This window comes from Macrobrachium nipponense, chromosome 46 (genome assembly GCF_015104395.2).
Source record: "Macrobrachium nipponense isolate FS-2020 chromosome 46, ASM1510439v2, whole genome shotgun sequence".
NCBI lineage: Eukaryota > Metazoa > Arthropoda > Malacostraca > Decapoda > Palaemonidae > Macrobrachium > Macrobrachium nipponense.
The window spans coordinates 22357866-22367111 of record NC_061106.1 but is presented as its reverse complement, the minus strand read 5'-3'; the positions used below and the strand labels follow the sequence as shown (position 1 = coordinate 22367111).

Sequence of the window (9246 nt, the reverse complement as noted above, 5' to 3'; positions counted from 1 at the left end):
TTGACAAGCATACCGAGTTAGTTGTAATAAGCGACGTTCTGCTAAGTTTAGCAACAGTGCAAGTTCGTTGAATGTTCAGTTCACCCTACTGAATCTTGCAATAGTTCCCGGAGTAACGACGTCTGCAGTTATAATTGGTATATGAATGAAACTGTTTCGACTCTTTCTTATATAAAGAGAAGAGAATTAAAACGGTAAATGTATCTATGTTAAAATGATACTTTGTGCAATGAACATTTACTCAACAAGCTAAGAATAGTGATTATAAACTTTTATATTTTGTTGCAAATAGAGATTGTTCGATTGTATCATATGTCACTTAAATTTCTCTTCACAAAACTGTGCTCCTCTCTAGTCGCAAAAGGCCAAAAACGACCAGTTAAGCTTACACCACTCAATAATTCCTTAAGAATTTGTAAAAAAGCTAACTCCTGTGTTTGCCTTAGATCTCAGTATCAGTATAAAGAGTTTATCTTTAATATTTTTTTTATTTATTTCTATGTAAAGGAAATGTGAACAGTTTATATTATCAGAACTTCTTCACATTGTTTTAAGGGCTGTTGTGGAAGCGTAGAAATTTTTCCTAACTCTGAAACTTGTTGAATCTAGTTCTCTCTCTCTCTCTCTCTCTCTCTCTCTCTCTCTCTCTCTCTCTCTCTCTCTCTCTCTCTGATAATCAGTGAGAACTTCTCAAGAAAGAACTACTGGTGCCTGCTTCCCTGGTTTTAATGAACTTACTCTCCACCTGTGTAGGGCTTGAGAAAACCTCGTATCATTTCTCTTGATGCTTTTACGGCATTTAACTCAGTCTAACATAAGGTTCCGCTATTTAAACGTCTTCTGCATCAGTTCTGCTTTCTATCAGTTCTTTTACCTTGTTTAACTTTTCACCGCCGTGAATAAATTCAAGCTGTTGAATATATCATTATTTTTGTTTTATTTTTCGTTAGTTTGGTGGCTTTCAGGTTCATCTTCTCTCTTCCACTAAGTTCAAAGAATGCTCTTCAATTCTGTTCCACTCCTTCGCATACCAGTGGGTTGACATTCTTTGTTATTCCTGTTCTCTGATTTTTAATCTAATTCGCAAATTACCTTTACTTTGGCTAATAGAGCTGACCTTCAAAATATTTCTTGAATGGGAAATCTGGAACGTAAATAATTTCAAAAGCTTTCAGACCTCAGTTCTCTTTTTATTTTCTTGCTCGGATTCTCTCCTGTTCGGCTTTCTATTCACAAAATGTAGTCTCCCTCGTCTGCTATGAATCTTCTGTGTTCATGTGAATTCACGTTTGTCTCTGAAATATGGCAAAGCTCAGTGCTTGGCCTCTGGCTTAAATTCTATATTCAATTCAATTCAGTTCAAACTTTCGGTCCCTTTCAGATCGCTACGTATTCATTCTTGCTGTCGTATGTTCTTTTCTCTATATGGGTTATTGAAGTTTTATTTTGGCTATATAAGTTCTATTTTGAAATACTCGTTATGTTTTGAAGATGGGTTTGGTGGTGGGGGGTGGGGGAGCTCTCTATTTGTTTCCTCTCTTTGGAAAACTGGTACACAATTTGTTAAATCAATGGCCACCCACCTCACTGCAAATTGAGATTTGTTTTCGTCTGCGTAAGGTAATTTTTTTTGTTTCTATTTCATTACTCCTTAGTTTGAGATCCAAATGGATATACAAAAAAAAAGTTAAATAAATAAAATAAAAACATCAGCCATCAAGGCATGCATCTGAAAACGTAATCTGCTCTATGAATCTTTTCTTGAAACATGAAAGATTCGGACATTTTGCGAAGTTCAGTGGAGCTTAATCTTCTGTTTTCTGGAACACTGCTGTCATATTTTGGACGCTTGCATTTTAGTCACCTCGCTTAATACTATTTATTCTAAGGCACTTCGTTTGATGAATTTTCTTCAGCCTCTCTCTCTCTCTCTCTCTCTCTCTCTCTCTCTCTCTCTCTCCTATATGAAGTCATCCGGTCACTCTTGTGTTGAGCTCAAGAAAACAGATTCTCGGGTGGCCTAGTAACACCTTCAGGCCTCCTGTTTCCACTTATATTCCGTGGAAATTGCTACTTTTCAGTGAACACACTTCAGTGACTGTTGCTATCCTACTGCCAAGGAATTCACTTCCTTCTTCTGTGTTTCCTGACTTGCGTCCTTTCCCCGTTTAAATATCCTGACGTGGGGGACCTGTATACTTTTATTTTTCATTTTTCTTGGTTTCTTCTGTCCTGGGCTAGAAAAGGGCATTAGGCTGCTCGACCCATTAGTCTCTGCTTTAAAAAATGGGCGTCATGTAGAATATTGTTGGAATAATAATAATAATAATAATAATATAATAATAATAATAATAATCATAATAATAATAATAATAATAATAATAATAATAATAATAATAATAATAGTAAGAAGAGGATGGACTCCTAAGGAGGGCAGGATGCAACCCGGAACCCCACACTATAAATACCACCCAGTCGAATTGGAGGACTGTGATAGAGCAAAAAAAAAAAAAAAAAAAAAAAAAAAAAAAATAATAATAATAATAACTAAAAAGAGCAGACTAACGACAACGAAAGAGATAGAGAGTGGGCATGAAAAAAGAGAGAAATAACAACATTTTTTGTTTTTTTTCTTCACGACCGTAGAAAACGAACCGAAATTACGAGGGAAAAGTATATTTGGGAAAAGATGAAGGAAACACCAACAGAAGAGAGAGAGCTTCCATCTCTCGGTTTCCCGGGAATTAGCACAAACGCTCCGCGAGAACTCTTTTGGGGGATGAATAATGGCGCATCTTCCCGCTTATGGAATAAAATTTATTTCGCCGATCTCTTTTGCGGAGGAAAGGAGGTTTCAGTCCGGAATATTTCGTTATAGATGAGTTTGTTAGAAGCAATGCACTTCGATGGCCTTGTTATGCAGAATCCCGTCGCAAATTGCAGAATACTTCCCATCGAAATGTCGTGGACTTACAAAATCATAATCATGAGAGACGATTGTTGCCTTGTTCATGAATAATATTTTACATACGGCTAGAAAAGGGAAGGGATATGAAATGGTATATAGAAAGGGAAGGAGGGCACCTTATGTGAAAAAAAAAGACGAAGTCACCGTTCTTTGCAATCCAAGGATGACGGATTTCCGCGAGGTAAATGTGGGAAGGAGTCACCCGACGGGCGATACGAGGCTGCCTGGCGTAGGCCAAATCCTGTGTGATTAGGAATGGGTCATGAGGAAGGTGTGGGATTGTTTGATTGTAAAGGAAGAGGAGGCGACTGTGAATAAGTAAATTTAACGAAGGACAAAATAGGATGAGACAAGAGTTTTGGGAGAGAAGGAATGTTATCGGAAGCCAAAGCTGCAATGCATGAAGGGGATTGCTAAGCCTACTAGCCTTTATGGAAGTGAAGTGTAGGTACTGATTATATGAATGAAAGAATAATTCTCGGTCCTTTCAAGATGGTCGGTTTGTTTAATTGAAGTTTAAAAAGAATGGCCGAAGAGCTTATAAATGCAGGGATATAAGGATTTAGCGCCTAAACTAAACAATACTGTTCGGAAGTGCTAGAAGGGAGGTAAAGGGAACCCAATAAGTGTCGACTAGATTGTGCAGATTAGGTTTTAGAAAGAAAATGTCAGATTTGTAGAGGAGTGGTATATTGTGTATAGGTGGGCTGACGAGCTGGTGATGGGCCTCGTAGTATGTAGATACAGAAACGACTGATGTCCTTTTTAGTTTTTCGCACAAAATCCCGTTTGATTCTGCAGTTGGAAGAGTAATAATGGCAATTAATGATTTTTCTTTAGAGCCAAATCTTATATCTTATATAGGTACCTTGTTGATGAAGTTCAGAGTATATTATATATATATATATATATATATAATATATATAATAAATATATATATATATATATATATATATATATATATATATATATATAATATTATATATATATATATATATATATAACGCTGGTCGACCGACGAGCTAAGATGAGCAATATCGGGTCCGGTCATTATCTGGATGGGTGACACTGAGAATACAGTCAAAGCTATCAAAGAAGTTAGATGCACTATTCAGGTTCCTGTGCTTGTATCAAATAATATTATCTGATAAGCTGATTTAATTTCTGTTGTCTCCCCGTAGGGAGGTAATGCCGTCAGTGCACCTCATGCGGTGCACTGTGAGCACTACTTGAGGTTCTTTGCACCGCGCGTTCGGCCCCTAGCTGCAACCCCTTTCGTTCCGTTTACTGTACCTCGTTTCATATTCTCTTTCTTCCACCTTATTTTCCACCCTCCCCTAACAATTGATTCATAGTGCCAATGCGAGGGTTTTTTTTTCTCCTCTTACACCCTTTAAACCTTTTCCTGTCAATTTCCGTCCGGCGCTGAATGACCTCATTGGTCCAAATGCTTAGCCTTTGGCCTAAAATCTATATCAAATTATTTCTGTTGGTTTTAAGTTACAAAAGAAACGTAATTAAATGCATATGGCATAGTTCCAGGGTCACAATGGACGTTGATATTGTGTTTCTCATTTACGATTAAGAACTATAGATGGGTGGAGAGAGTTTTTTATACTGACAGGTTTTTATTAAACCGACGAAAATAATTATTCTCTATCTATCTATCTATCTATCTATCTATCTATCTATCTGTCAATAGATGCGATGCATAGTCTAAAACATTTGTAAACCACATTTGAAACCGTATGATCCGGGTTAAACAGCTCGTAAATAGCTTTTTGGTTAGAGCTTATTTACGTAATGAAAAACAAATAGACTGTGAACGCACAGCATTACTAATGCAGTAATAGAATATAAACATTGCCGGTTTTGAAGTTTGTTTTATTTCCAATAATGACTCGGACTCCCATGTTTTCAGTCGTATCGTATTGCTAAAGCGCCCCTTTTGAAATTTCAGGGAAAAAATAAAACAAAATTAGTAATTGACAGGATTTCTTTCATTTCAAGTATGGAATAATTTTCCAGGTCAAAAACACACAAATTCAAAAGCGGAATGAAAAAAAAAAAAAAATGTTATATGTCATCGTATGACGTGGAAACGAGGCAGTCATTTCTGATTCCATTTTTCTTGTTTTTCTCTCTCACGCGCTCACTTTCTCTCACTTTTTCTCTTATTTCAATTCACTTTGTCCACACGGTGTGTATTGCATCTTTTGAAATAGATTTCATCTACTGCGCCTCTGCTGCTGCTGCTGCTGCTGCTGCAGCAGCTGCTCTTTGACGCGACGGAAAGAAAAAAAAAAAAAAAGAGAAAATTGCCGAGATTTTTCCCGATCCATTATTTCAGAAGCCCCTTTCAGACAAATCACATTCGCGCTTAATTAACACGACGTGTTTCAATCTCCGTAGGAGAGCTCGCGACTTTTCTCTGCCTTCGACGAGGATTTCGTTTTGCAAAGATATTCTGAAGCTCGTTTCTTTAGGTTAATTGCTTCACCTGCCTGTCGGTGGGTCGGTCTAGTGACCTTAGTCTAGGCTTCTTTTTTCTCTCTCTCCAAGCGGCTCTGTGATGCTTATACTCCTTTTTTACGTAATGTTGCAACGATGAAAGCGACGATCACTCAGATGGGGTAATTATGAAAATAACGAAGGCGCTTCGAATGTATTCGGGCGAATAATTATCATGACTTCATCCGGCGGACAGCATTTCTCAGTCACCCGAGACGTAGCAGCTATGTCTGTCTATTCGAGTTTTGAACTCCATTCCTTTTCACCTTGGTCTCGCAAAAGCCGTAATATCCAGTTATCTCTCCTCGAACGGTGTGAGTTATCGTGCATTTCGTTTCTTCCTCATCAAATCCACAAACAGTGAAAATTCCAAGATATGAAGTTTGGTTTCTTATATATATTTATATGTACACGTACCCTCCAGAAATTGAAATATAAAATCCATGTTTTGGTCACCAAGGAATACATGAGAGAAATTAAAATCTTTACAAAAGCGTCAATCTTTAAGCGCAGGTGTAAACGAGTTTATAGGAGAGAAATGAAAAAAAAAATATATATATATATATCCATATCTTTTGTCATTTATTTCAGAAAAAGTGTCAATAAGGATGTCAGGGCCAGACCGTTCCAGCAACGCCTATGGCATCCTGAAGTTGTCGGAGCTGGTTTGTAGATTATCTTTAGTTCTTTGTTTGTTGATACGAGGAGGCCCAGGTCTGCTCTTAGCTCTCTGATTCTATATTCTTGGCTATTTAGCTTCTTTATCCTGCTATTTAGCTTTCATAGTGGAGCCAGAGAATCCTGATTTTTGCTACTTAACTTTATTATCTTCGCTTCTGAGTTGCCTCATTCTTGACTGCTCTTGAATTTTTGATAATTCTTTTTAAAGAATGTTTTTCCGGACCTTTCTTTGATATCAAAGTGTAAACTCTCTCTCTCCTCTCTCTCTCCTCTCATCTCTCTCACCTCTCTCTCTCTCTCTCTCTCTCTCTCTCTCAATTCAGTTATTTTTATTATAAAGTTCCTCCTTTTTTTTTTTTTTTTTTTTACAATTCCTCTTATATTACACTTCGGCCACTGATGTTCTTAAAGTCCCAAGAAAAAAAGATAAAGCAAATACTGGATATTTTCTAAGAAAGTTAATGTTTTTCTCGTCGAGTCTTCTGTATTTCGTTTCTCAATTTATCCATATTTTGATTTTAGTCTTCCTTGCTCTCCAATTGTTTCACATCCGAAATTTACTAATTAATTCTCTGTCATGATTACTTAGTTTTTTTTCTTTTGTCTTAGCTTTTGAAATGGGTTTCTGTCTGTACTTATTCCAATTTGTTTCGTGCAAAAACATCAGGTGGTTTCCACCTGCGTGATATTGTTCGTTGTTTTGTGATAGCGTTCATCTGTTTTTTGAAAATGAGGGTTAATAAAGACATCAAAAAGGCCAGCGTCTCTTACTTGTTTTTCCACAGTTGTTATGTAAACTGGGTGTTATATTGTTTAAGATCAATAGTTACATACATACAAACATACATATTACATATTTATACATAGATTACATGTATATTTACATGTATTTGCAAATACCAAGCCACTAACATCTTTTGATATTCAGTTCACTTTAACTGGGATTAATTCTACCTCGAAAGAGGATTAAATATGATAACTGATTGCTAAATTTGTAACACGTGGTAACCTAAATAGTTTTGATACTGATAAACATTTGATTTTTTATATACTTTAACATACTAAGCCGCAAATAGAGAGCGAGAGAGCGATTAATTTGAAATTTTCTCTTCACTAATATTATTTTATTCGTTATTTTAGTCAATAATGTTGTTTTTCATGTAATTGGAACAGTTTTCAACTATATCTGTCTTTACGCAAACTGTTTTTTAACGCCTTAAAGTATAACTCATCTATAAAAGATTTATACTGCATATTTTGTATACAGAGGATGCGAGTATCTCATGTATACGATAATGGGAATATGAGAGCATTATATATTTGCATATATATGAGTGTATATATGTATTGTTTTATACACACACACACACACACACACACACACACACACACACACACACACACACACACACACACATATATATATATATATATATATATATATATATATATATATATATATATATGTGTGTGTGTGTGTGTGTGTGTGTGTGTGTGTATGCAAACATACATATCTGCTCTGATATTCCCATACGTATACATGAGATACTCGTATCCTCTGTATATAAAATATGCAGCATAAATCTTTTATAGATGAGTTATACTTTAAGGCGTTAAAGAAATGTTTGCGTGAAGACATTCGAATTAGTTGGCGAGTCATACGTATACAAACACACACACATAGTATATATATATATATATATATATATATATATATATATATATATATATATATATATATATATATATATATATATATATATATATATATATATATATATATATAGTGTACTGTGTATGTGTTTGTATACGTATAAACTCACCAACTAATTCGAATGCTTTTCTCTTCTCCACAGACATTCCTGCTAGTTTCGATGGGCATCTTTAAGGAGCAGATCTCATCTTCAGTGCATCCCATCCCGTAGCCATCGACACCTTCTTTTCGGGCATGTTCGTCATGGGTATCGTCATCACGGCCATCTTATTCATCTGCCATCTCGTCGGGCAGACGACCTACTCCAGCAAACGTTCTTGGTAATTAGATAATAATAATAAGTAATAATAATAATTAATAATAATAATAATAATAATCATAATAATAATAATAATAATAATAAAAAGAGGTTCTCAATCAGTGGCTTGTTTCGATTTCTGCAATTGTCAGTATGTTCTTTTTTATCCTCTTTACTCGTGGCGTAGAAAATCTTTAAACGGAACAGACACAAAATGTCGTAGCTCTAAACTCACTAACAGTAAACCCGCTCCTAGAGATAATTGAGCACACGGTGTCCCCCTCGGATGAACTAACAAGTCTTTGAGACATCCTAATCTTTGTAACTCCCGTAACACTCTACTACAAGATATTACAAGGCCAACGTTCAAATGTTTAACATTCTGTACATAGTCTTTTGCGTTGTTTTCAGAGAATGTTTGCATATTTGCTACAGTTTCTTCGGTATCTGAGTTCAATCTTTTAACTAGAGAACATACTAGTTAAAAAATGCTTCTCCTTAAGACATTACGATGCAAGTTTTTGTCTGAAAGGACATCGCTTTCATGTCTAATACCCTTCTAACGCGCGTTTACAGACTCGTGTGTGTATATATATATATATATATATATATATATATATATATATATATATATATATATATATATATATATATATATATATATATATATATATATATATATATATATATATATATATATATATATATGCGAACATGTAGACATCAGAGGGTTACCGAAACTCAGAAGATCAATTAAGGAGTTTATTGTGATACGTTTCGTGTCATCCTGACACATCATCAGTCTGTAATGTAAAATCAATTCACATTTATAAAAAAAATATATAATTAAAGTTTACATGCTATTTTAAAAAGGAAAACATAAAATACTAAAGTATTCATGAAAATTATTGTTAAAAGCTAAAAATACTAAAATTATTTACAAGGTGACAATTTAGGATTAAAAAGGAATATTAACCTTAATAAAGCGAAGGATAAGACAGGAATGGCTGTAGGACCGTCGTTTGCCCAGATCTCGACTACGCCAAGAAAAGCTGAGTAGAGGATTGACTAGAA

At 35.1% G+C, this 9246-nt stretch overlaps 1 long non-coding RNA gene across 1 annotated transcript in view; it reads left to right on the top strand.

Annotated features, from left to right (window-relative positions):
• Positions 1–8171, top strand: part of LOC135214586 (uncharacterized) — a 9264-nt gene extending 1093 nt beyond the window's left edge. The window contains exons 2-3 of the long non-coding RNA XR_010314420.1: positions 6071–6144; positions 8017–8171. This is a non-coding gene — a long non-coding RNA (uncharacterized LOC135214586). The remainder of the gene's footprint in view (positions 1–6070; positions 6145–8016) is intronic.
• Positions 8172–9246: the final 1075 nt, after the last annotated feature.